The sequence below is a fragment of the Elephantulus edwardii genome, unplaced genomic scaffold (genome assembly GCF_000299155.1).
Source record: "Elephantulus edwardii isolate Elephantulus edwardi_28Jun2011 unplaced genomic scaffold, EleEdw1.0 scaffold00427, whole genome shotgun sequence".
Classification (NCBI taxonomy): domain Eukaryota; kingdom Metazoa; phylum Chordata; class Mammalia; order Macroscelidea; family Macroscelididae; genus Elephantulus; species Elephantulus edwardii.
The window spans coordinates 13929-40689 of record NW_006400177.1 but is presented as its reverse complement, the minus strand read 5'-3'; the positions used below and the strand labels follow the sequence as shown (position 1 = coordinate 40689).

Here is a 26761-nt window from a genome sequence, read left to right as displayed (position 1 = left end):
TTTCTTTCTTTCTTTCTTTCTTTTCTTTTTCCTTCCTTCCTTCCTTCCTTCCTTCCTTCCTTCCTTCCTTCCTTCCTTCCTTTCTTCTCTCTCTCTCTCTCTCTTTCTTTCTTTCCTTCATTCCTTCTTTCCTTCCTTCCTTCCTTCTTTCTTTCATTTTAGTTTGAGCCTCTTCTTGATTTCATTGTGACGCTAGCTAATAGAGATATGTCTAGAGAGCAGAAAGCAGTTCTTGAGGGCACAGGGCCATGAGCATCTCTCTGAAAGGGCCAGAGGGAGTGAAACTAACACAGCCTCCCCACCCCAGAGCAGAGAGCAGATCAGGAGCCCGGAGCCCTGCCCAGGGTGCTCCCAAGCCAAGGCAGCAGCAAGAGGGCCGTTTATTTGTCATTGACTCATGCTTGTGAGACCAAGAGTGAGGTTTTCTAGGGAAATAAGTTGGAGAGTGGAGAAGGCAAAGAATATCATCCAGTGCAAATCCAGGGTTTGTAAAGTCCAGGTTTAGTTCAGCAACACAAATTCAAGAAGCCATCTGCTGAAAGAGAAGCTGTGGGACCCACACATGCGGAATCTGGAAATGCTGGGAAGTTAATGCTCTGGGGAGCATGACTTTACCGGTAAGATACAAGGTGCAGAGGTGGTTGATTTCCTGTCTTCCTTGCCCTGGCAGCCAGGGGTTTGCCGTCTCCAGGGTAGCAGCTTTATGAGGTGGACCATCCGCACCCTAGTGACCAGATGATGGACAACTTGGAAGTGCACCCTTAAATGTACTTCACCTTCTCTCTCCGCTGCATGCTCTTCCACGGCACTCTCGTTTCCTGGGACTGCACATCCTGAAAAAACAACAGCATCTAGGGAGCCCTGGTGGCCTGGTAGTAAGGTGCTGTGCTGCAATCGCAGAGGCATGCAGTTCAAATCCACTAGCTGCTCTGTGGGAGAAAGATGGGCTATCTCCTCCTGTGCAACTAAAATGCCTCTGAAAACTCGCTGGATGGTCAGCTATGTGTCAGTTGTGACTTGATGGCATCAAAATCAACATAGCTTTTGTTTTACGTTTTAATTATAGTTGTTATTGTTATATCCTGTTGAATCACCTGTATCTCAACCTACATAGCGACCCTATGTACAGCAGCTCTGAACCCTGCCCTGTCCTGAGCCAATCTCACTGTCTCCAACACACTTACCCCTATAACCCCAGTTAACGGTATCGATCCAACTCATCTGGAGTCTTCCTGTCAACCTTTCTAAGCAGGACGTCCTTCTCCAAGGACTGGTCCCTCCTGGCCATGTTCCCAAAGTACGTCAGATGGAGTTTCAAAATCCTTGCCTCCAAGGAGAAACCACCCTCTCCTGGACAGACGTGTTTGTTCTCTTAGGGTCCACAGTACGTTCAATACTCTTCTTCAAAACCACAACTCAGAGGCATCGGTTCATGTATAGTAGACCTATGACTACTCTGCCAATTAAAACAAAGATTTTGCTTTTGCTATTCTTGAGATTCTACACAGCAGCATATACACCAATCCGACAATTGGCAAATTCAACTCAATGGCATTTGTTACATTCTCCAAGTTGTGAAACCATGTCCACCCTCCCGAGTTATTTTCCCCCATTGAGGAAAAAACCTCACGGCCCCTGTATTTCCTGTGTAATTTTTCAAGTTGTCCTGTAGAGATATGTCTTAACAGAGCACATGATGCTTAACTGTTGCTTGGTGTAAAGACGATTTGGGAACATTCTCAGTTTAAGATTTAAAGCTAATCTCTGGGCTAAATAGTCTTGCAGTTCCATCAGCATCAATTGTCCCCCAAAGCCTGGAGTCAGGGAGAACCGGGAACTCTGCTCTGCGTGGTGCTCTGCTGACTTGCCCTTCAGTTCTCAGCATGATGGTTCTTTGGCCTGGTTCCAGATGCTGGCATCGGCACCATTTTTACCTGAGGTGTTTGGTTTTTTCCAGAGTCTGTTCTGCACCTGTGTGTGGCAAGCTGGACGTGTGAGAGGGTTAACACCTCCCGGGAGCAGCTGTGACACAGTGACCCACCCACGTCATTGCTATGGACCCTCGGTCTGGAGCGGGACAACTTTGATCCAGGCCTTCTATGTTAACCAGAGTTCAGTGGGCCTGCATTTGGGTGCCTGCAGTGAGAAGTCCCCGGGTAACACCACCCCAGGTGACAACGCCTTCACTTCCCCTGTTCAGTGCCTCTCAATTCAACCACTGAGTAATGCCACCTCACATCCATGTCGACTTGACTGGCCATGATTCTCAGCGGGGTGACAGGTACATAACGACACAACTTGGCAGCGTGTCTATGCCACTTGGCCATTGTGCTGTCCTCTGACAGCCCACCGGCTCTAAGGTGGTCGGGGCACTAAGGAGCAGGGCCCCTGCTCACTAGATCACAGCACTGGTCTGATGTCAGGGAAGTTGCCCTGGATGTGGCCAGCAGCACGTTTTATTTCAAAAGAGAAAAGAAGAATGAAGGGGGCAGAATGCCTCTCGGAAGGAAGAACTGGGAGCTGAGTGCGTTCTCTGACCCATGGTCCTTGTGCTCCTAGACTCGGGGGAAGATTCATGCCTAAACCCAAGAAGATGTCCAAAGAAGACAGATGTTGAAAGGAGACAAGGGCCTTCCTGAAGAACCAGCTGAAAGAGAAATTCTTCGCCTGGACTGTTACTGTGAATTTGTACTCTGGCCTCCCACTTGGTGAGAGAGTAAACTTCTGCTTGTTAAAGCCACATCTTCACTTGTGGCATTTCTGTTGTAGCAGCATGAGAAAGCGGAGACCCTTCTCCCTGCCAGCATCCTGAGCCACCTTCTACAGAAACTACTTGTGTCTGGATTCTTGGCTCAGGGCCTGCTACTGGAGATACCAACACTAGTCTAAGACACCATTTTAAGAAGTATTAACTTGGTTGGGTTTTTTTTCCCATTTATCATTTTATAGTTGATATTGAATATTTCTAAAATTTCAAAATGCTTCTTGTTTTTTATCACATGAATTATCAGGACTTACATGAGTAATGTTGCTGTATTCGAATAGACTCATAGTTGACCCTGCACTGGGTTTTCAGAAGCTGTAAATTGCATGGGAAGAAATGACCCATCTTTCTTCTTCAGAGCTGCTGAGGGATTTGAACCATCTGCCTTTGTGTTGACAGCACAATTCTTTACCTACTAGGCCACTAGAGTTTCCAATACAAAGAATATGTTGGGAATTTTAGCAGTTTCCAATTTCCCTATTCAGCCTAATGGGCCTGGCAGTAAACAGAGCAGAATGGCTTTGTCCCTGAGGCTGGGGTCTAAATAAAGGATCCCAGATGGCCATTTGGGCACATGATTGGGAAGAGTGTCCTCTGTTTGCAAAGCTCCTTTGACATCTTTTTGATGTTTCCTGAAGCCTGCTATATAGCCGGGGGTGCTTAGAGAAAGATCAAAGACCTCTCCATTCTATTCCACTTTGAAAGGAAATGAGTTGCAGCAAGTTCATTAAACAAGGCCCTGTCTCCTGTTGTCTGCTTTGAAAAGCAGTGACAGCTAAAGCTCATTAAGCAATACTTTGCGACCTGATGAATTTTGGTTTGTTTTACTGCGGTGCAAATTGAGCTTTCTGCTTGCCGAGGGGAACACTCAGTGTGTTTTCAGAATGATTGCTTTGAGACCACTCACCACCCCTTCTGCCACCGCTTGTATGGTGGGGACAGTGACAGTGCTGCCATCCCATCTGAGGCTGTAGGTTGCTGTTGGGTCCTCTTCACTGGTTCAATCCTGTGTGCAGAGGACAGCTGCTCTGCGGGGGCTCCCGGGCTGCTCAGGTCACTGTCCTCTGAAGAGCCGATGGGGGGTTTTGAACCACTGACAATGTGGTTAGTAGTCTCGCTCATGCCGACCCTCGTATCATGGAGAAGAACTGCCCATAGGGTTCTTGCATGTGATCTTCGTGGAAGCAGTTCAGGGTCTCTTCTCCCCATGGAGGCGCTGGGTGAGTTCAGACCACCAACCTTCAGGTTAACAGCTGAGCACTTAATGGTTGTACCACTGTGACTCCTCGTTATAGTGGACAGTGCACTGGTGGTGGGCTGGTTCCCACTCATGGGGCCTTCCTTCTGCTTTTTTAAGGCTGTAATTCATTGTGAAAGGAGATTACTCTTCTTTCTCTTGTGGATCTAAACTACCAAACTTTTGGTTTACAACACAACATGCACCATACTCCATAAGCAGGGCTCCTCCACTAAACCACAGCAATGCTGGCTTCGCAGTGGCCTCGTCTTTCATGGTGTGAAGGGCAGCACAGAGCGAAAGGCCTGAGACATATGAAGAGGGGCGTGGGGTGGGCCATGCAGCTGTCTAATTGGCTCAGGGAACGTGAGTGACTTTCTGCTGGAAGATTTCTCCTCCACATCCCCTTCCCGCTCTGATAGACTTAGCTCACACCCTCATGAAATTCCAGCCATTCCAGCTGGAGCCCGCCATTATCTAGTCCAAACCTTCTCGGAGTAGACCAGCAGCATCAATCTTACATGGAAATTGGTTAGAAAGGCCTCACTTCAGATCCACTAAGTCAGAAACCCTGGAAAGAGGCTCAGTCTCCTACGATTTAACCAGGTCTTCTGGTGATAATGATGGACAATATTTTTTTAATTAATTTTAATGAAAGTTTACAGAGACTTAGGGTTTCCAGTCAATAATGATGAACATTTAAGTGTGAGAGTCAATGATGTAGCATGAGCTTTAAACTTACCCTGCCTAGTCCCTTCTCCCATGACCGGATCCTGAAGTAATAATGCCTGCGCCAAATTCTTTCTCTTCTAGCCCACATCCCGGGCCATTGTTGTGCCTGAACTCTCTACTTTTTTCTAGCAATGATTAAAAAAATTATTGTGAAATATGGCCAGAAGCTGTGCTGTAATCCAGAAGACCTGAGGTTTGAATCCACCAGCTGCTCCATGGGAGGAGAATGGGTAATCTCCTCGTGTTCAATTAACTGTCTCAAAAACCACTGGAAGGACGGTTGGCTATTGGGTCAGTTCCGATACTATGGTACACACACACCAAACTCTCTCTTGTCCCCTTTTCTCTCTCTCTCCCTCCATCTCCATCTGCATCTCCATCTGCATCTCCATCTCTCCATCTCCATCTGCATCTCCATCTCCATCTGCATCTCCATCTCCATCTCCATCTCCATCTCCATCTCCATCTCCACCTCTCCTGGAAAAGGTGAAACTAGGCTGCTCCTTGGAGGCAAGAATTTTGAAGCTCTGTCTCATGTACTTTGGGAATGTGGCCAGGAGGGACCAGTCCCTGGAGAAGGACATCATGCTTGGAAGGGTGGATGGTCAGTGCAGGAGTGGAAGATACTCTATGAGGTGGATTAACACAGTAACTGGGGTAATGGGGGTCTGTGTGTCAGAGATGGTGAGACTGGCTCAGGATAGAGCTGAGTTCAGAGCTATTGTACATAGGGTTGCTATGAGTCAGTGGCACATAACAAACAACAACAACAACAATAGTAATAATGTAAATAATAACAATATGTAAATTCATTTACCATTCCAACATTTTTACATATAAAATTCAGTGACCTTAATTGTGTCTTTTGTAAGCATAACCATCGCTACTGCCTGTTTTCAAAATTTTCCATCACTCTTAACAGAAGTAATAAAAAGCTATGCTGCAATCATAAAGGCACATGGTTTGAATCCACCAGCTGCTCCATGGAAGAAGAATAAGCAGTCTACTCCTGTGTGATTAACTGCCTCAGAAAACCCACTGAAGGGTCTGCTATGGTCTTTTCTGATTCCATGACACATAACAACAACCACCACCACCCAACCACCACCACCAGTGTTACAGTCCATATGGAGTTGTGCTGCTTTTTCTAGAGCAAACAATCCAAAGGAAAATGAGGCAGGCTTTTTTAGTTTGAGTTTCCAAAGTCATAACCTGTCATTTTGCCACATTTTATTTGTTAGAAACAGTTCACTGAGTTTATACTCTAGCGGAGGAAATTATGCTCCATATTCTGAAAGGAAGAGTGTCAAACAATTAACTTTTGAACTAGTGTGATTAGTATTTGAAGAAAATTCTTACCACATACCACGTATTTAAAAAAATAAATTTTTCCCACCACCTATTTTTAAAATATTCTTGGGTGTTTGTTTTTTTTTTTTTTTTGCTAGCATACTCCTTGAAAGATAATTTATATTGACCCTGTGTTGGTCAGGTGTCCTAGATAAACTACCCGACAGATAGTCCTTCTCATCAATTTTCAATACATAATCCAGGTTGATATTGCTATTTAAGGTGTCTTACTTGTTTAAAATTCTAAGATCCATGAACACAGAAATTCTATATGATCCAGCTATTCCACAGCTGAGAATATACCCAGAGGAAAATAGAACTGAGACACAGCAGAGATTTGCACATCCATGTTCATAGCAGCATTATTCACAATAGCAAGAAAATAGAAACAGCCCAAATGATCAATTATAAACCAATGGATGAAGAAATTGAAGTACATTCACATGATGGAATATGCAGCACTCAACAGCAAAGATTTTGGAAAAACACTGTATAACATGTGAGAGTCTAGAAGCATTAAGCTGAGTGAACTGACTCAGGACAAATACCACATAAGAACATTATTATAAAAATAGAGGGATGACAGGCATGATGTGCATAAAAGTCTAAAAGGGGAGGGGGACATGGGGTGGAGGGGGTGGTGGTGGAGAGAGGGAGAAATCACAGGGTCGCAGGGCTTGGTGGGTGGAGGGAGTGAGTGAAGGAATGGGGAAAGGTCCAGTGGGGACCTGAAAAGACAGGGTGATAGTGGGCGTAGATCAATGATGACTGGCTTTATAAAATGCAATGTATGGGAATGATTGAATGAACACAAAGTGAATGCAGGAATGTGTGAAAACAGTGTATATTAATTTTGCATGCAAACCAATATGTTGTTGTTGTTGTTATGTGCCGTCGAGTCGCCTGCGACTCATAGCGACCCTATGTACAACAGCCCTAATCTCCGCTCTGTCCTGTGCCAATCGCACTGTCTCTGACACTCCCATCCCGACTATCCAATATATAAAATAAAAAAAATTTTGTATTAAAAAAATTTCTAAAGTCTAGCCATTTGCTGCACACACGCTCTATGGCTTGATATCTGTGCATTGGACCATCAGATTATTGTCCGTTACCAGCCTAGGGCATCAATATGTCCCAATACAACTAATGCCTTCACCAATATGAGACTGATTTAATGAATAAAACATTTATATATGTTAACTAGTTGTTGGTTGCCAGATAAGCAGAGGCAGTTATCAAATTATGAAAAACTACCCATGTGGAGGGTGAGCTGTGGATACAGCCCAGCCCCACTGCAGCGGCCAGGCCTGGGCTGCATGGGCCTCAGCACAGGGCACCCTCTGCTCACATGGACAGAGATGCAGCTGTTTTCTGAACGTACTTGCCTCGGTGGGGATTCTTCCTACTCAACACAACAGCGGGGGTGGCTAACGGTGCTGCTGCAAGGCTTCTCTTGGATGCAATTCTACAAACCCAACCAGGCTGGTTTGGGCCAAAAAAGAAAAGTAGCAGAAAAATTCAGGTTTCAAATGTGACTGGATCCAAGCCCCTAGCTGGTCCTATGAGCAACCCATTCCTCTCCTCCCAGATCGGCTTTTCTGTGTTGATGTTATTTTCCAGAAAAGCTAAGTCAGTGTCTATTTCTAGAGATGGGGAGTTGGTTATGTCCCTTGTAAGTTACATTAATAGGGTAAAAAGGGTTGTTATTCACCCTTGTAAGTTACAACAGGGTAAAAAGACTGGAAAAAATATTTGGTAATGACATGTCTGCTGAAGGACTTATATCTAGAATTTATAAAATACTCAAACACCACAACAAGATAAAGGAAAACAACCCAATTGCAAAATGGGCACAGGATATAAACAGACACTTCACCAAAGGAGACATTCTGATGGTGAACAAACACATGAAGAGATGTTCAAAATCCCTAGCTCTAAGAGAGATGCAAATCAAAACAACTACGAGATATCTCATCCCAGAACAGCAAATAACGAATGCTGGCAAGGTTGTGGAGAAACTGGGACCCTTATTCACTGTTGCTGGAAGCGTAAAATTGTGCAACCACTCTGGAAAGCAGTATGGCACTTTCTCAAAAAGTTGCAAATAGAAATACCATTTGACCCAGCAATTCCACTACTGGGAATATACTCTAAAGAAACCAGAACTTCCACCTAAGCAGATATATGCACACCCATGTTTATTGCAACTTTGTTTACAATAGTAAAGAGTTGGAAACAACCCAAGTGCCTATCAACAAACAATGGATAGAGAAGCTGTGGTATATTCACACAATAGAATACTATGCTGCATGGAAAAACAAGGAATTCATGCAATATTATACAAATTTTGACCCTGGAAGACATTATGTTGAGTGAAATATCTGTCACAAAAGGACAAATACTGCATGGTGCCACTGCAGGGCCAACATTGGGGTTGCGGGGAAATGAAGAGGGGATAAGTAATGTATACTGCATTGAAACAAATGATGGAGAGAATTGTTTAGGAGGAATATATGATTAGTATTATTGTCATGACAAGAGTCCAGAATGAAAGGTGCATAGTGGAGTGGACTAGGTGGGAATTGTATAACAAAAGTGGTTGGGCTTTTTTTTTTTTTTTTCTCTTTTCAAAGAGAAAAGTGACCTGGGGGAAGGAGTGGGCAGGGAGGAAAATGTGCAACTATGAATGAATGGAAATTCAAAGTCCCTGTAAACTTTCATTAAAATAGATTTTTAAAAAGTAAAAAAAAAAAAAAAAACCAAACAAAAAACAAACAACCCCAAACCAAACCAAGAAACAAAGAAGAAATGTAAAAAAAAAAAAAAAAAGGCAGGGTTATATAAAGAAAAAATGGATGTTTTCAGTAGGAAAAAAGGGGACTATGTCTTAGAAGAAAACCATTATAAATAGACCATACTTACTCACTGGATTGGGGTGGTGAAAATTGTTAAGCACTTGAGTACTTATTTAAAGGCTGATGGTTTGAGACTTTCTGAAGGGCCCTCAGCGTACAAGTTTGACAGTCTTATTCTGAAAATTTGACCGCTGGAAACTCTGGAGCACAGTTTCCTCTTATACACCACGAGCCGGAGTTGACTTGACAGCAACTGGTTTTGGTTTTGAGTCATTACAGAGCTGAACCACAACCTTCGATAGCCATAGGTTGCTAATTTCTGCTTAGGGAACAGAAGAGCTAATCATACAGCCCTGTTTGGCCTCTTTCACTGTTTTCCATCCTGTCCTTGGTCAGGAGACTTGACAGCATCCTGCAGCCTGGGGTGGAAACACACACAAGCTCTTGGCTGGATATACTACTTCTTGATGCCATCAGCCTTTTCCTTTGATGCGTCTCATGGTGCTTCATCTCCTGGTTGGTTCTGGGGGGCAGGACCTGACCCTGTATGCACTGATTCATGGAGGAGAGCTCAGAAAGTTGTCATTCAATAGAGGCAGATTGTTCCACTGGGAGAGGGTCAGGTGGGACCTCTGGACTCTGGTGGTCTTAGCAATCCTGGTTACTTGTGCTCCTTCTTAGAACCCCAAAGCCAAAGACAGGAAGCAGTTATTTGAAGAATTTTTCTATTTTAGATGATATTCTTTAAGGTAGTCTATTCTTGATTCAGATTTAAGCCAATCAATTGAATTTCTCTCTTTAGGGATGTGGTAAACAATAGAGTTTCAATCCAAGCACAAGCAATGTTTCTCAAATGAAATTTTCTGGATCTTTTGGTAAAGGGATCTCTTTTCAGTTAATTTCTTTTATGCAGACCTTAAACCCAAAGGACATTTTAAAGGCCAACTTATTACCATAAGAGAGAATCTGTTCTGAGGATAAAATAGCCAATACAGAAATGTTGGACCTGAGAAAGAGAAAGGAAACACTAAGAGCTGGAGACATCACTCGAGCTCTTGAACAAGTCACACCAGAAGCTAGGACAATTAAACTTTTTATTTAGAAGAGCTAATAAAGCACATTGCAATGAGAAAATCTGCTGTCAAGGATCTCTTCAAAGAGCTAACGGATGAGGATATTAGTTTAGAGACTAAGGTGCTTCTAATCCAAGCCATGGTATTTTCACTTGTTCCTTATGTATCTGAAATTTGGACAATGAGTAAGGTGATAGAGGAAGAATCTGTGACTTTGAATTGCGATGTTGGTGAAGAGTACCAAATACCCCATGAACTGCCCGAAGAACAAACAAATCTGTCTTGGAGAAACTGCAACCAGTGTGCTCTTTAGAGGGAAGGAGAATGGAATTTTGTCTCCTTACTTTGGGCACGTTGTCAGGAAGGGCTAGTCCTTGGAAAAAGACATTATACTGGAAAGGTGAAATGGTCAGTGAAAGAGAGGAAGACCCTCAACAAGACGGATCAGCACAGGGCCTGGAACGATGGGCTTGAGCATGCTGGAGAGAGATAGATAGAGATATTGAAGATACATATGTATATTTTGAATATATATATATATTTTTTGAATATATATATTTTGAATATATATATATATATTGAATATATATGTTGAAGATAGTACAGGATAGGGCAAGGCTCAGGTCTGCTCTTATAAGGTTATTATGAACTGTAGTTGACTTAATGAGATATAATTTCACCAACAAGGAGAAGAGTAAGTTATTTGTTTGGTATGTTCTCTATCACCTGAGAGCTAAGCATGTCACCTGAGTCTGGTGATCACTGAGGTACAGCGAGGCCTGGCCCCTTCTTCCCTTATCTATAGCTATTCCTTGCTTTCTAATGCGAACACCAGCATTCTATTTATTCATCTACCTTGCTGAACTTGTCTTTCTCTCTGTAGATCTAGAAGTCATGCCCCTACCACCTTCAGGGGTTGAAGACTAACTAGAACATTGAAAAGTATTTGTTTTTAAAAAATATTAGCAAGAGTTCTGTATATTAGTACTTCTTATCCTTGTGCCCCTTGCTTTTATTGAATATTTTTTCTTCTATAAAAGAAAACATGCCTTGACTTTAAAAAAATGACTATTTATATTCACTTCTCAAAGTATAAACAGCTAGACTAAAAATACTCTTTGTATTTGGTGGATGGTGGGAGGTTTTAAGGCTGGACTCTCTTTCCTATTCTTTTCTTTTTCTTCCTTGCTCTTAAAGCCTCGACTTCTGAATTTCTGAAAATCAGTGCCATTATTCAGAAAATTCCAAGAACAATGAGTTGTTAAGTTGATGAAATTGTACTGGATCTAGATTTGTCACAAAGTGATATAATTTTGGAAAAGTGTTCTGTCAGTTTGCATGAGCTGAGTAGGTTTTCTGTGAAGGAGATTAACTATATTGTTAGCTCCCTTAACCCATGGCAGTAACTCCAGGCACAAAGCCATGAAAGGTTGTGTAGTCTTTCACTGTCTTCATTGATCACTTGTGGGTTGAACCAATGTGCCCACAGGTTTGTCAGTGGTCAATGTCTTGGAAGCAGATAGGTTTTTCCTCCTAGCCCATCTGAGTCTAGAAGCTTCACTGGAACCTGCTCAGGATTGTAGCAACACACACGTCTCCTTCCAGCGGAAAGCAGTGGCTACACGGGAAGTGCATCGGCAGAGACTGGATCCAGGCCTTTACGTGAAAGGTGAGAGTTCTGTTACACTGTCACTGCCTTACAGATGGACCAGCCACTTCCTGTGGAGTTGGTTTGACTTTGTCTACCCCATGGGTCAGGGTAGAGCTTTGCTCCAAGGCCTTGCCACAATGGCTGTTAGGTTAGGTTAGTGGACTTAGAGGAGAACTCAGAGAGAATGAGAGAAAGCTTAATGCAGCTTTATTAAAGGGGGGAAGGGGAGCTCCCGGGTGAGTTCCTCATCCTGGAGAGGGAGAAGTCACACTGTGAACTTACTGGGAAGGATTTTTATAAACAGTCTTTAGGGAGGGACATTTTACTCTGATTTATGAGCCACCTGCTAGCTTAGCCAGACAGGCAAGGCCGTTTTCTCTTCTTATCTTCAACAAGCAAGGCCATCAGCATTTGAGTTCTGAATTCTTCATTCTTCTCTTTGGCCCTGTTTGCCCAGACTAACAATGGCTACTTTCTCATGTGATAACTAGGCATTTCTTTCAAGGTTTCAAGGTGTACGTCAGGAGACATATTACGTTGGGCAAGTCTGGGGTCAGGGACCTCTCTCGGATGCTGAAGAGCAACGATGGTAGTTTGAAGACTAAGGCACTCCTCATCCCAATCATCTGCTACACATCAGAGAGCTGGGCAGTGAATAAGAAAGACAGGATAAGAGTTGATACCTTTGAGCTGTGGTCCTGGAGAAGAGCACTGAAAATCACATGGCCTGCCAAAAGAATAAATAGATACGTCTTGGAAAAGTGCAACTAGAGTGCTTCTTGGAGGCAAAGATGGTGAAGCTTTGTCTTTCATATTTTGGACGTGTAGCTGGGTGAGGCTATTCCTTGGAAAGGGACATGAGGCTTGGGAAGATGGAGGACCAACAAAGGAGAGGAAGACCCTCAAGGAGACGTATTGACATGACGACTTCAGCAACGGGCTTAGCGTGTCAGAGATAATGAGGATGGCGTAGGGCAGGGTCAGGTCATCTGTCCGTAGGATGAGTTAGACTCTACGGCACCTCACAACAATGGTAACTGGAGGACACAGACCTCCGACTTTTCAGTGGGCAGCTGTGCAAGCTAAACTTGGCACAACCCAACGACACAAAAAGACATTTTAAAGCCCAGGAAGAAGTCGACTGTTGTTAAGTCAATTCTGACTAACAGCAATTGTGAGGCTGCAGAATGTCGGAGACTACGGGTTTGTATGAAAGAGGCGGCCTCACCTTTCGCCTGCCAAAGAGAATTGGCAAAGAAGCCCAAGGCTTAACTACTGTGCCACTAGGGCTCCTTCAGGGAGAAAACAGAGGTGAAGATTTACTGAGAAGGGAGACAAGAGACTAGGATGAGCGGAAAAGACAGAGGCGAGGCCTAGATGGTCGTAGAAAATAGACCCTGTTGTCAAACTTGGATTATGCAGTAGAACATACACAGTGCCAGAATTAGGAAACAAAGCATAGGACCAGTCAATTTTAATTTCAAATAATTGTATCAGAAAAAATTTCTTAAAGTGAAATTAAGAGTATTTATTCAGGGGAAAAAGAAGTGCATGTGAATGCAGGGAGCTATCAGCCCGTCTTAGTGAGAACTTACGATTTCAACTAGACTTTCTAAGAAAGACAGAGGAAGCCAGGGAAGAAAGATATTATAATGCCATGTTTGATTGATTAGTCTTTGGAGGGTGAGTTAGGACAGTTGAATACAGAAGTTTATTGTTATTGATTTCAAACATTAATTGCAGAGCTTTTCAATCCCTGTTGCTGATCTTTATGGAAGATCCATGAAAACATCACTAGGCTCTTTAAATGCTAGAATCATTGGGAACTCAGGGAGTGCTTTCTCTTTGTGGTCAAGTCAGAATGTGAGAAGACATACATTCTAAGAAGGAATCTTGGCACTTCTGGGTTTTTAAAATAAGAATTATTTCTTTATGACAAAGATGTAATAAATGGAATTGCTTTGAAAGTGTCCTGGAACCAATTTATATAAAATTTCCTAGATAACCTTAAGGGGCTTCGTCCTACAAGCTCTTTCTGGGAGATGCTGCCCCGGTATCTGCTGATGCTGGTATTTAAAGGACCCAGTGACAGGAGCCTATGAGAAGTGCAAGCTGTCTCTTAAATTCAGCTAAGCAAACAAAGTCCAGGCATACAGGTAAAAAGACTGGTTTAATTCCACAAAAACTGAGGGTAATACAATAATTTCATTCTAGTCCAAAAGCCTTTACAGGATAAACAAATTTTTTTTAGTATATTTACATCTCTAATGTTGCATATTGTTGTTGATCTGTTCTGTCAAGTTGACTATGATTTATTGAGTGCTATGAAAGATGGATTCCCCTCCCTGGAGATTCCTTTAACACTTTGAAATTTCATGTGTTTTTTTCGTTTCTTTTAAGAAATTACTTCTTAAAAAAATTACTTATTTAAGTGCTGTGACCTTTTTTTTGGTAAACTTTTTAAGCAAGTGATTTATTAAGGGAATTCTCTGAGAAGCATGACATGGAAAGCATGACAGGGTTCTGGGGAAAAAAGACACAAGAATCTGGAGACCACCCCAGGATCACACAGGGTGGTAGGAGCAGGAACCCCGGCTCTGGTTCCCCCATGAAGCAAGTTGGCACAACCTTCAGGAAGCAGTTCTGTTCAGAAAAGCGCACGTGGCCAGGACATCGCATCATTCACTACACCACCAGCTCTTTTAATTTATCTCCAGAACAGCAAACACTGGCTGTGTTTGCATATTTTTGTCTGTTTTTCATAAAAAAACTTTTTTATTATAGAAAAATTTCAAATATATACAAAAGCACTGGATTGAACATTTGTCCACATTTTACCAAATCTTGTTTAATATATCCTCCTCAATCCCATTATTATTATTATTATTACTATTGATATATTTTTTAAATTTTGTGAAAGTTTAGAGATTTTGAATTTCCATTCATTCATTGTTGTACACTTTCCTCCCTGACCACCCCTCCCCCCAGTTCACTTTTCTCTTTGAAAAGTAAAAAAAAAAAAAAATTCTTTCACTGTTATACAAGCTCCCCCACCCCCAGTCCACTCCACTACGCAGCTTTCATTCTGGACTCTTGTCATGACAATAATACCTAGTCACATATTCCTCCTAAACAGTTCTCCTCCTCATCTGTTTCAATGCAGTATCCATTATTTATCCCCTCTTAGTTTCCCTCCAACTTCAATGTCAGTCCTGTTTTACAACAGTGACACTAGGCAGTATTTGTCCTTTTGTGCTGAGATATTTCACTCAGCATAATGTCCTCCAGGGTCATCCAATTTGTATAATATTGCATGAGTTCCTTGTTTTTTAATGCAGCATAGTTTTCCATTGTGTGACTATACCACAGCTTCTCTATCCATTTGTTTGTTGATGGGTATTTGGGTTGTTTCCAACTCTTTGCTATTGTGAACAAAGCTGCGATAAACATGGGTGTCTTGATAGTATTAGCTTGGGTGGCAGTTCTAGTTTCTTTAGGGTATATTCCCAGGAGTGGAATTGCTGGATCAAATGGTATTTCTATTTCCATCTCTTTGAGAAAGCGCCATACCGCCTTCCATAGTGGTTGTGCCATTTTATACTCCCACCAACAGTGAGTAAGGATTCCCATTTCTCTACTGAATCTCATTATTTTTGGGGGAATATTTTTTAAAAAGACAAAACCTCTACATTTTATGTCACCCTTAGATACTACATTTAATTTTTATTAAATTGTTTATCCTAAAGTCTCTCTCATTCGTTTAGTATTGCCAGATTTCCACTTTTCGCATGTATCTTCCTCCAGGAAATAAGAAATTTTTCTTGCATCCCTTCCATCTATCACCTATAGCTCATGAATTGTCCCCAAATCTTCAGTGAGTTCAGGCCTCATGGTTTTTGTGTGTGTTTGTGAACTATGTCGAAGGCCTGTGACGGCACGACAGAGCAGGCTCTCCTCTCAAACTTGTTTTTTTCTATTGCTGTTGTTAAAGAGATCTAGAACACAGCGTTTAACAAGATGGACTACTTTGTCCGTCGGAGGACCCTTCATGCGCAGCGAGGCGCTAATAGTCTCTGTATCGTCCAGGCTTCGTGCACAGGCAGCCACAGGAAGCGCTGACACCTCCTCTTGAGGAACCCTGATCTTTGCTCTCTGTCTTTATGCACGTGCAAGCTGATAGTTTCCAGGGCAATGAGTGATTCAACTTTTAAAAACACCTGGGAGGTGGCTTTAAGAGGATGAGAGCAGCATGGTGGAGTAGTGTCTTTCTCAAAATTTAGTGCACACGGGATCACCGGGGGTGGGGTGGAGGGGGCTGTTTGTCAAAACAGATCCATGAGTGTCCACTCTCAGGGTTTATGTTTCTCTAGGTCTGGGAGGTGGGACTTGACATTTTTTTGTGTCTGAGGTCTGGGTTCAATTGCTTCTCATCGGTTGTTGTTGTTAAGTGCTGTCGAGTCATAGAGGACTCAGCAACTCTATGAATGCATGACCTGTACACTTATATAACTTTCATAGTTTCTCCAAGATCATAGAGTTTTTGGAGGCAAGTTATTTCGGAAGTGGATGCCACTCCTGCTTCCAAGCGTGTTTTAATAGGGAAGCTCCACCAAACACTGTCCACCATGGGTGACCGTTATCACATTTGACACATCAGTGTCACAGTGTTTAGCATCACAGCAACCACAGTTACCTCCGAAAAGCAAATGGACAGACCAGTGCTATACCACTTAGAAGAATGTTTGACCAAAACCAATTAAAACCAGGCCTGAGGGCCGCAGATTAAAATCACCCACCTTTGGCTCGGTGGCATCACTTTCTGTCCACTAGGCCAACCGAGCTCTCTCTGTTTTGTTGTTGTTAAGTGCCACTGAGTCGTAGATGACTCACAGTGACCCTTTGGCTTGGTAGCATAGAATTCTGAATAAACTAATGCTCACATGGGGCTCAAGTGTTTGTCCTCAAGCTCCTGAAAAGAAAATGATGGGAAGATAAGAATTCTTTCATTCCATAAATACTCAGTGAGCACCTTCTGTGTGTCAGGTACTGTTCTAGCTGCTGAGACAGAGCATTAACGAGATGGCTTAACGAGATATTGAACTGAGGTTGTCCTTGGACTCCAGTGGGGTGACTATAATGAGACGATCTTGATGGAGCCCCAGTGAAGTGGGACAATACCGTGGTGAGTCAAAGGCAAAGTCCACTATTCACCTGTTCTATCCTCACACAGTTCTGGGGGTGGTGTCTGAAGCCGTCTCCCTGGGCTGATGTCACGGTGTAGGCAGAGACTCACTGTGTGCACAGATTTGGTGGAAAACCCCTTTCCTCGTCTTTTCCAGCACGACTGGAGGTCTTGTGGTAAGAATCTGTCCTACAATCCTGAAGGCAGGCGGCTCGAATCCACCAGCTGCTCCACGGGAGACGGATGGGCAGTCTCCTCCCTTGTGATTTACTGACGCTGGAGGGTCAGCTAGGGTCAGTGGTTCAGAACAACAGGCCTCTCACGGCCCTCACTGTCAGCATGCCGCTGTTGCTGCTATTGCTGTCTGAGTTGATTCTTACACCCAGTGATTATGTGTGTACAAAGTCGAACTAGTCCATAGGGTTCAAGGATGTGACCTTAGGGAGCAGATTGACTTCCGGTGTCTGAGTGTGGGGTCAAACTTTTCAGCTACTGGCTAACCACTCTCAACTTAGCTGCTTGTGTTAATAACGGCAGAGCACGCAGGATGGTGAGGCCTGTAGTTCAGCGTGCGAGGACGATTCCGGAGGCCTGACACAGTCCTGAACACGCGGGTACCAGCTGCGCCCCGTGTGCCCTGAGGCAGTGTGGTCATGTGGTGGTAATGATGAAAACTTACTAGGAGCCAGGCATTTCACAGATGTTCTTCTCTTAATTAACACAATAACTCTTTGAGGGAGCTGCTCTTATTGTTCCTATTTTACACATGAAAAAATCCCGGCTCCAATGTGCAGGAACTCATTGTAGTCTATCAAGTTACGATAGAGTTAGAGTTACCAGGCAGGTGGCTGCCCCCAGACCTAAGCCCCAGATGAAAACCTGGCTCTTCAGTGTGGTCCACAGGGCAGCAGCTCTACATCCTCCCAGAGGCTTGACAGAAGTGCAGAATCCCCATCACGCCCAGACCCGCTGACTCAGAACCTGCAGTTTAACAGAGTCCCCAGGGACTGAATAGCTTGGAGTCCACTGTTGAGAATCCCTGCTTTAAGTCTGCATACAGTCTCAGCAGCGGGTGTGTGGGTGTGTGATCTAGCAATAAGAGATCCAGGAAGTGTGATGAGTCTCTTTTGAATAAGGTAAGGGTAACATTTACACACACACACACACACACACACACACACACACCCCTCCACACCGTCCGAGTTGACGCCCTCAGGTCTGACACACAGCCAGCTCCAAATAGCAGCTACTTATTTCACTGCAATAGTTGCTGACTCAGTTATCTATCATCTCCTTGTGCTGCTGGTCCAGGGTGATAAATTATGGAAGAGAGGATTATTACATGACAACACTCTCGCTTGCATCAGATGCTGGTGTTAGGCATACTGTGGGCACTTCAATCACTACCAGCACACAGAGAATCTTTCCTGATTAGCGTGCTTAAAAAGGTGCTTATTCATAGAAACCTGCATTTGTCTGTCCTTGTTCGGCTGGCTGTTTCTAAATGTCCGAGTGAGCAGTTTTGGCTGAAATCAGGACAGTACCAGGCTAGAGGATGGGGCGTGAGCCAGCAATTCTTACAGCAGCATCACCTGGTGCGGCTCACAAGTCAAGTCTTCGGGCTCTGCCTGAAAACTAAGTAGGGGCGAGGTCCAAACATGGTCATGTTTAACACACTCACCAGGCAAGGCAGAAAAGGAGCACTTTCCTAAAATCTCAGCAACCTGCGTGTAGTTACGATTCCCAAGAAAAGTTATGACTCACTTGGCGACCAGAATGAAACAAACTCACTGGGCTGGATCCCGTTCTCAGCTGACCCTCAGTGGACCAGATACCACTTACAGCTGACCCTTACTAGACAGGATCCCACACTCAGCTGACCCTCACTGGGCCAGATCCTACTCATAGCTCACCCTCAATGGGCCAGATCCCACTCTCAGCTGACCCTCCCCTGGGTTTCTGAGACTGTAAACCACAAGGGAGGAGATTGTCCTTCTTCCTCTCAGAGTCGCTGGTAGATCTGAGCCACCAGAGAGGCATGGCCTGTGGATTAGTCACCAGAGCTTCTCTATTGTCACCAGATGGGCCAAATCCACTAGACTTAATAAAAAATTTCAGGAATGTTGGGGGCTGCCCTAGTTCCCGGAAGGATCTAACAGTGCCACCATTACCAGGAGGGGGCAGCAGAGGGCTATCAAAGAGGCCAAGAGAATCAAGCTTCTCGATTAGGAGGCTGCTAGAATGGGGCCAAAGGCTGAGGGCAGCAATGTCGGCTAAGGACACGTAGGCCTAGGCCGACTGAAATTGAGCTGCGAAGGAGGAGAGCTGCTTGGAAGCAGAAGCAGTGACCCTTCCTGAGAAAGGCAATGCACAGGCTGGTGGGTCAAACAGAAGAGCTTAAGTCACCCAGCCAGGAGGGTCAGGAGCTGGGGTGGGGGTCAGAAGGGCGTGTGGCAGAGCAGAAGGCAGAGTGATGGCCGAGAGGACCACCTTCTCCTGAGGCAGAATGAGGTTGCAAGATTTTAGGGGGTTTTGCTCGGTTTTTTGGCTTATTTTGCCTGGTGAGGTGTCCTTGAGTGTCCCAAACTACTACTGATGTGCTGGCTTCTGATATAAAGGCTGGACCTTCGAGTCCACTCAGAGGCAACTCAGAGTGTTGGCCAAAGTGCAGCCAGAGTGCTCCGCAGAGGCGAGGCTGGCCGAGCTCCATCTCACACATGTCGTTCAATCGTTAGAAAGGGACGTCATGCTTGGACAACCCTCAGTGAGATGGATTGACATGTGTCAGATGAGAGTGGCACAGGATGGGACAGGGTTCAGGTCGATTGTTTAGAAAATCGACAACACTTACAACAACGAGGCAACTCCAAAGAAAGACCTCCCCAAAGCGACGTACCTCCCCAAACAAGCCAAGGCCCTCTGCAGCCCAGTTCTTCCTGATAGACACGGGGCCCACATGGGGCAGAGGCAACCTGGCAGCGACTGGCTGACTGTGGCTCCGCTGAGAACAGGGAATCCTGGCTACAGGGTCTCATGGCCAGATGGTTTCTTTAAATATTAAGGAAAACCCTTGAACTCAATTCCTCATTTAAGAAATCCTTTGGTTGCAGGCTCTTGAAATGACTTTTAAAAAATGGGATAGTGTTAAAAAGCTAACAAAAGACTTAAACAATGCAGTGCATGATTACAACACATGATTAAATGCTGCAGTCAGTACTTGTTCGAGAACTTCCAGTGAAAGACTCATCTTTCAATGAAAGCTGAGTAGCCAAGAGAAGATTCTTTAAAAAAGTTGAACTCATTTGCAGTCACTGTGCCAATCCATCTCACTGGGGTCTTCCTTTAGTTCACTAGCCTTCCACCTTTCCAGGTATGGCATCCCTTTCCAAAAATTAGCCTCTCCTAGCAACATGCCCAAAATATGATGGTATAACAGCCCTGTTTTAAACTAGGGCTAACACAGGGGCCGAGGTGGGGAGAACAGGAAAGGAGTGGATAGATCATGAACACTGCACTGGAACAGATGAGGAGGAGGTCTGTCTGCAGAGAGTGTATGATTGGGCATTAGGTGTGACAATTAACCATCTGGAACAAGGGGTGCACTACAAAGTGACCAGGAGGGACAGGACAGAGGACGGAGGACAACGTGCAACACTGAGTGAAGGAAAATCCAACCATTCTGTAAGCTTTGTTAAAATCACAATTGTAAAAGAAAAAAAAATTAAAACCCCACAAAGTATGAGAGATGATCAGGCATCCTCGCTTCCAAGGAGCACTCTGCACGCATCTTTTCCCAAATATAACTCTTCATTCTTTTGAAAGTCCATGGAATATTGAGTGCTGTTCTCCACAATGCAAAAGACATCAGTTCTTCTTCTGGCACCGCTATTCATCATCTAGCTCTCAGATGCATAACAAGTTACGGAGAAGACCATGGCCTGCCTCAGGTGCACCTTAGTCTTCAAGGTGACATTATTGCTCTTCAGGATTTTGGAGACTGTCTCTGACAGTGACTGCACAAAGCAGTATGTCTCCCAATCTCTTTCAGTGCTGGTATAAAAGATATTGATTATGGATCCAAGTAAGATGAAATAACAGTTTCAATCTTTTCTCTGTGTATCATGATGCTGCCTATTGGTCCAGTGGTAAGGCCTTTGTCTTCTTTTTAATTTTTAAAGTTTTTTATTTTATATTTTTAATTTTATAATAGCTTATTTACAAAATTCGAATACATTGTTTTTGAAATCAGATTCTTTCAATTTTCCTCACCTCCCCACCCATCAAATTGCACAAGCCCTTGATTAATCCTTCCTCCCCTGCACATCCTCATCCCTCCACTTCCACTCTCTCCCACCCCTCCTGGATCCTTATATTCATTCTACAATAATGGTTTTATACAATATTTATCCTTGTGAGACTGAGTTTGTTCACTCAGCATAATGCTCTCCAGTCCCTCCCAAGTTAGGTAATAATTTACAAAGTTACTGCTCTTGTGTGCTGCATAGTATTCCATCGTGTGAATGTACCATAATTTCTCAATCCAGTCATTTGTGGTTGGACATTTGGGCTGTTTCCATGTTTTTGTGATGGTGAATAATGTTGCTATGAACACTGGTGTTCAAATCTCAGTTTGTGCCTCAGTTCTCATTTACTTCAGGGTCTATTCCAAGTAGTGGAATGGCTCAGTCATATGAAATTTCTATGCTCAGCTTTTTGAGGAAGCACCAAACTACCTTCCAGAACGGTTGTACCATTTTATATTCTCACCAACAATGTATATGGGGAAATGATAACCTCTTCACTAAATGGTGCTGGCAAAGCTGGACTTCCACTTGCAGAAAGCTGAAACAGGATCCACATCACACACCATACACAAAAATCAACTCACGATGGATCAGAGACCTGGAAGTAAAGCCCCAAACCATGACGTTCATAAGAGACAAACCGAGATCAAGCTTAGAAGCACTAGTCCATGGTATAAAGAGACTACCAAAGACAACCAGAAATGCACAATCTGAAGAGGATAAAACAGGTGCATGGGACCTTGCATGGATCCACGTGTGCATCCAAAACTTTTTCTAACAGAGTGAAAAGAAAACCTACTGACTAGGAACAAACATTTGGTAATGCCATCTCAGACAAGAGTCTTACAAGAAAAGTTTATAGAATACTCCTGTAAGAGTATTCCACAAGAAAAGGACTGATAGTCCAGTTACAAAATGAGCAGAAGGCATGGAAAGGATTTTCACAGAGGAAGATATTCGAATGGCAAACAGATACATGAAGAAATGCTCCAAATCACTGGCAATAATAGAGATGCAAATCAGAACCACAATGAGGTAGGTACCATCTCACTCCAGTAACAGTGGCAACGTTTAACAGGGTAGCAAGTAATAAATGTTGGAGAGAAAGTGGTGAGAAAGGACCTTTGTTTTCTTGATGTGGAGATGTAATCCATATTGAAGGCTGTATGTAGTCTTTGATCTTCTGCAGCAAGTGCTTCAAGTCGTCCTCTCTGCATAATGTAGGTTATTGAGGAGTCTTCCTCCTCTCCTGATACCACATTCTTCTTTGTAGAAATTCCTCAATATTTAGTAATGGGGACCAGGGGTAGTGCACTCTGCACTTACTCAGTAAGGGGCCTAAGAGACATGTCTTCTTCCCTAACAGCAGCCTTCCCAGGTGTGGCCTGAGGGCGGTTGCCGCTCAGTGGATGAGTATTCTTTGTGGACTATCCCACCTGAAATGGTAGCTTCTTATTACTAATTGCTGCTAGATCTTTTTTCCTTTGCATTTAATTAAAATGCCATGTCCTTTTAAATGAATATTTACAAATGTCTTTTGTGTCCCTGCATGCACTCAGCAAAGTGTTAGCCTCTGTCTGAGTGTGTGATACAGCCGGTCTTGTTTCTCCAATGCTGTTTCCCAACTTGCTTTTTTTTCATAAAAATTATTTTTAAGGAAAATTTTGATTTTATACTGGTTTACTTACAAAGTTCATAATTATTATTTTACACAGTGGATCTTTCCTATTTTATTTTCCCAGTCTTCCCTCTACCCATCAAATTGTGCAACTCTATGATTAACCCCCCTCCTGCCCCTCCTCACCCCCTGCTCCCATCCTCGCTCCCCTCATACACGCTCTACAATAATGGTCTCATGCAGTATTTGTCCTTATGACACTGAGTTACTTCACTTAGCTTTATACTCCCCAGTCCCTCCCAAGACAGGAAGTGATTTACAAAATCATTGCTCCTGCGTGCTGCATAGGATTCTATTGTGTGAATATATCATAATTTCTCAATCCATTCAATTGTGGTTGGACATTTGGACTGTTTCCATGTTCTTGTGATCGTGAATAATGCTGCTATGAACATTGGTGTACAAGTCTCCATTTTCTTAGATTATTTTCTAAGCAGTAAAAGAGCTGGGTCATAGGGAATTTCCATGTTCAGCTTTCTGAGAAAACATCAAACTGCCTTTCAGCGTGGTTGTGCCATTTTACAATCCCACCAGCAGTGTATGAAGTGTTCCTATCTCACCACATCCTCTCCAACATTTACTACTTGCTGTCTTGTTAAACTTTGCCACTGTTACTGGAGTGAGATGGTACCTCATTATGGTTTTGATTTGCATCTCTCTTAATGCCAGTGATTTTGAGCATTTCTTCATGTGTCTGTTTGCCATCTGAATATCTTCCTCTGTGAAAGTCTTTCCATATCTTTTGCACATTTTGTAATTGTGTTATCAGTCTTTATTGGTGTTGAGGCTCTGTAGGATTCTGTAAACTTTTGATATGAGACCCTTGCCTGAAATGGTATTGCCGAATGGCTTTTTTTCACTCTGTTAGAAAAAGTTTTTTATGCACACAAAGATTTAATCTTTAGAAGGTTCCATTCATAAATTTTATCCTCTTCAGATGGTGCATTTGGCAGGCACTTTGTACCTTGGACTAGTACTTCTAAGTTTGATCCCAGTCTGTCTCTCATGGTTTTGGGCTTTACTCCCAGGTCTCTGATCAACCTTGAGTTGATTGTTGTGTATAGTGTGAGATGTGGATCTTGTTTGAGCTTTCTGCAGGAAACAGCCTAGTTTTGCCAGCTGAGCAACATTTTTTGAAGAGGTTGCCATTTTCTCATTTGATAAGCTTTATTTCCTTTTAAAGTATCAGTTGACCATAGATAGCTGGTTCCATTTCTGGGTGCTCAATTCTGTTTCATTGGTCTATGTGCCTGTCAATGTACCATGCTCTTTTGGTTACAATATTGAGTCCTGTCCATGAATAGTGCACATTTTTCCTTTTTTTAATTTTTTTGGTTTTTTTTTTGTGTCTTGCAAAAATGTTCTGTAGTCTCTTTGTACAGGTCTTTGGTGTCTCTAGTTAGGATCACTCCCAAATATCTCAATTTGTGGTTGGCTACTATAAAAGGTGTTGTTTTCTTTGCTTCCTTCTCTGAATTCTCTTTGTTACTGTAGAGGAATCTCACTGATATTTGAATATTGCTCTATATCCTGCCACTCTACTAAATCTGTCTACTCGCTCTAACAGGATTTTGGGTTGTTTGATTTTTTGTGGAGTACTATCATATCATCTGCATATAGCGATATTTTAACCATCTTTTTGCTGACTTTGATGCCTTTTATTTCCTTCTCTTGTCATATGGCCCTAGCAAGCACTTCCAATATAATGTTGAATAGAAGTGGTGACAGTGGACCTCCTTCTCTGGTCTCTGTTCACAAGGGAAAATGCTTTTAGTCTTTCTCCACTGAGAAGGATGTTGACTCTTGGTTTTGCATACGTACATACTTTTCACTATGTTGAGCAAATTCCCTTGTATTCCAATTATGCTTAATGTTTTTATCAGGAAGGTGTGCTGGATTTTGTCAAATGCCTTTTCTGCATCAATTGATAAGATCGTATGGTTCTTGTTATTTGCTTTGTTAATATAATGAATTATATTGATTATTTTTCTTATGTTGAACCATCTTGCATACCTGTTATGAATCCACTTGGTCATGATAAATTTTTTAAATATGCTTTTGGATTCTCTTGGCTTAGATTCTCTTGTTAAGGATTTTTCGCGTCTATATTCATAAGATATTGGGTCTGTAATTTTCTTTCTTGGCAATATCTTTGCCTGGTTTGGTATTAGATTTATGCTTGCTTCACAGAATGATTCTGGTAGGTTCCTTGTTTTTAAATTTTTTTTAATACCTTAAGTAGAATTGGTGATAGATCTTCTCTGAATTTTTGATAGAATTAATCTGTGAAACCGTCTGGTCCAGAACTTTTCTTATGGGGAAATCTTTTTATGACCTATTAAATTTTTTCTTTTGCGATCGGTCTGTTCAAGTGTTCTGTATCTGTCCTTGACAATCTGGGTAGGGCATGAGTTTCAAGGAATTTGTTTATTTCCCCTAGGTTTTTTAATTTATCAGAATATATCTTTTCATAATGTTCTGATATTACAGATTGAATTACATCTTGTTCTGTTGTGATGTCACCTTTATAATTTTTTTTCACCATTAAAACTCAAAAAGGCATGACTTCATTTAAAAAAGTATTTAGAACACATAAAACAAGGCAGCATTTATTCTTTTTCCTCGTCCTCTGGTATGGAATCTGTGGGCGGCTCCTGCACTGGTGCTCTCCGGGCCAGCGTTACTGTCACTGCTTCCCTCCTCGGCCATACCGTCAACCCCACCCTGACCGCTCTCCTTCGTCACGATTCTGTTGGCTTTCTGCTCTTTCCTCCAGGTGGGCCTCCTGTCTCCAGTGGACTGCTCTCCTCTTTCTTTTCCTCGGCTTTATTTGCAGCTTGTTCTTCCTCAGGAAGAATGCTGCTCTGACTGCGTTCAGCCTGCTCTGCTGCCTCTTTCTCCCTTTCCCCCTGCCTTTTGTGGGCCTGTTCCTCTGCCTATGAAATTTCAGCTGCGATGTTCTCCATGTCCACTTCTACCTTCAAACCGCACACGCTGTTAAAGGAATCTGTGCTTTCTAGGAATGCCCATTTCTTTTCCTGGTGTTGCTCCTCTCTCTATTTGAAAAAGTTCAACTTCTAGTTTTTGCTGATGAACCACTGAGGCCTGGACCTGTCGTTTGAGGACCTGCATTCCAGCCATCGTGACCACTGACCGGCCGGCCGGCACCACGCTCTCACCGAGGACTTCTCTGACGAGGTGCCGGTGTGCTTCATTGAGAAGCAATCATCATAGTCATCTGGAGCAGGCTGGATGCTCATGTTGGACCCTCCTTTCTCCGTGCGAGACTCCTCCGGCGACTTTCTTCTAAAGCAGCTTCTGCATGACTTTCTGCATTTATGTAAGCAAGGTAAGTGGGAGAGCGATGGTAGGCCTTCACAGATTCATTATAGTCTCTTTTCTGCTTCGTATTTGTTTAAATACTCCTGTTTTTCTTCATCAGTGAGATCTCGCCACACGCCACCAATAGTCTTGCCGACCTCCCACAACTTTAGGTCAGGGTTGGAAGCCCTGACTTGGGCCCAGACCTTCCTGCTGTGCCTCCTGTAGGGCATCCGAGGCTTATCTGGTGGTTTTGGAATCATCATAGCAGAGGATGCCATGACCCGGCTGTTGGTGCCTGGGTTCCCGCCCAGCCTGTAGTTGTTATAGGCGAAATGACTGTATGGATTGTATCCCACAAACCCTAGGGTGCTGGGCATTTGTGTTGTAGGAGCCGGGGCAGAAGATGGTCTTTATTTTATTTTATAATTTAATTTAATTAAATTTTATTTATTTTATTATTTTGTGTGCGTGTACCGTCAAATCAGATCTGACTGGTACAGGAGGAGATTGTCCCTTTTTCCAGCAGAGGATCTGGTGGATTTGAACTGTTTGCCTCAGGGATTGCAGTGCAGCTTCTTGCCACTAGGCCACCAGAGCTTCCTAGAAGA

General features: G+C 43.2%; 1 pseudogene; it reads right to left on the bottom strand.

Moving 5' to 3' along the window:
* Nucleotides 1–25438: 25438 nt before the first annotated feature.
* LOC102866609 lies at nucleotides 25439–26542 on the bottom strand (annotated as a pseudogene).
* Nucleotides 26543–26761: the final 219 nt, after the last annotated feature.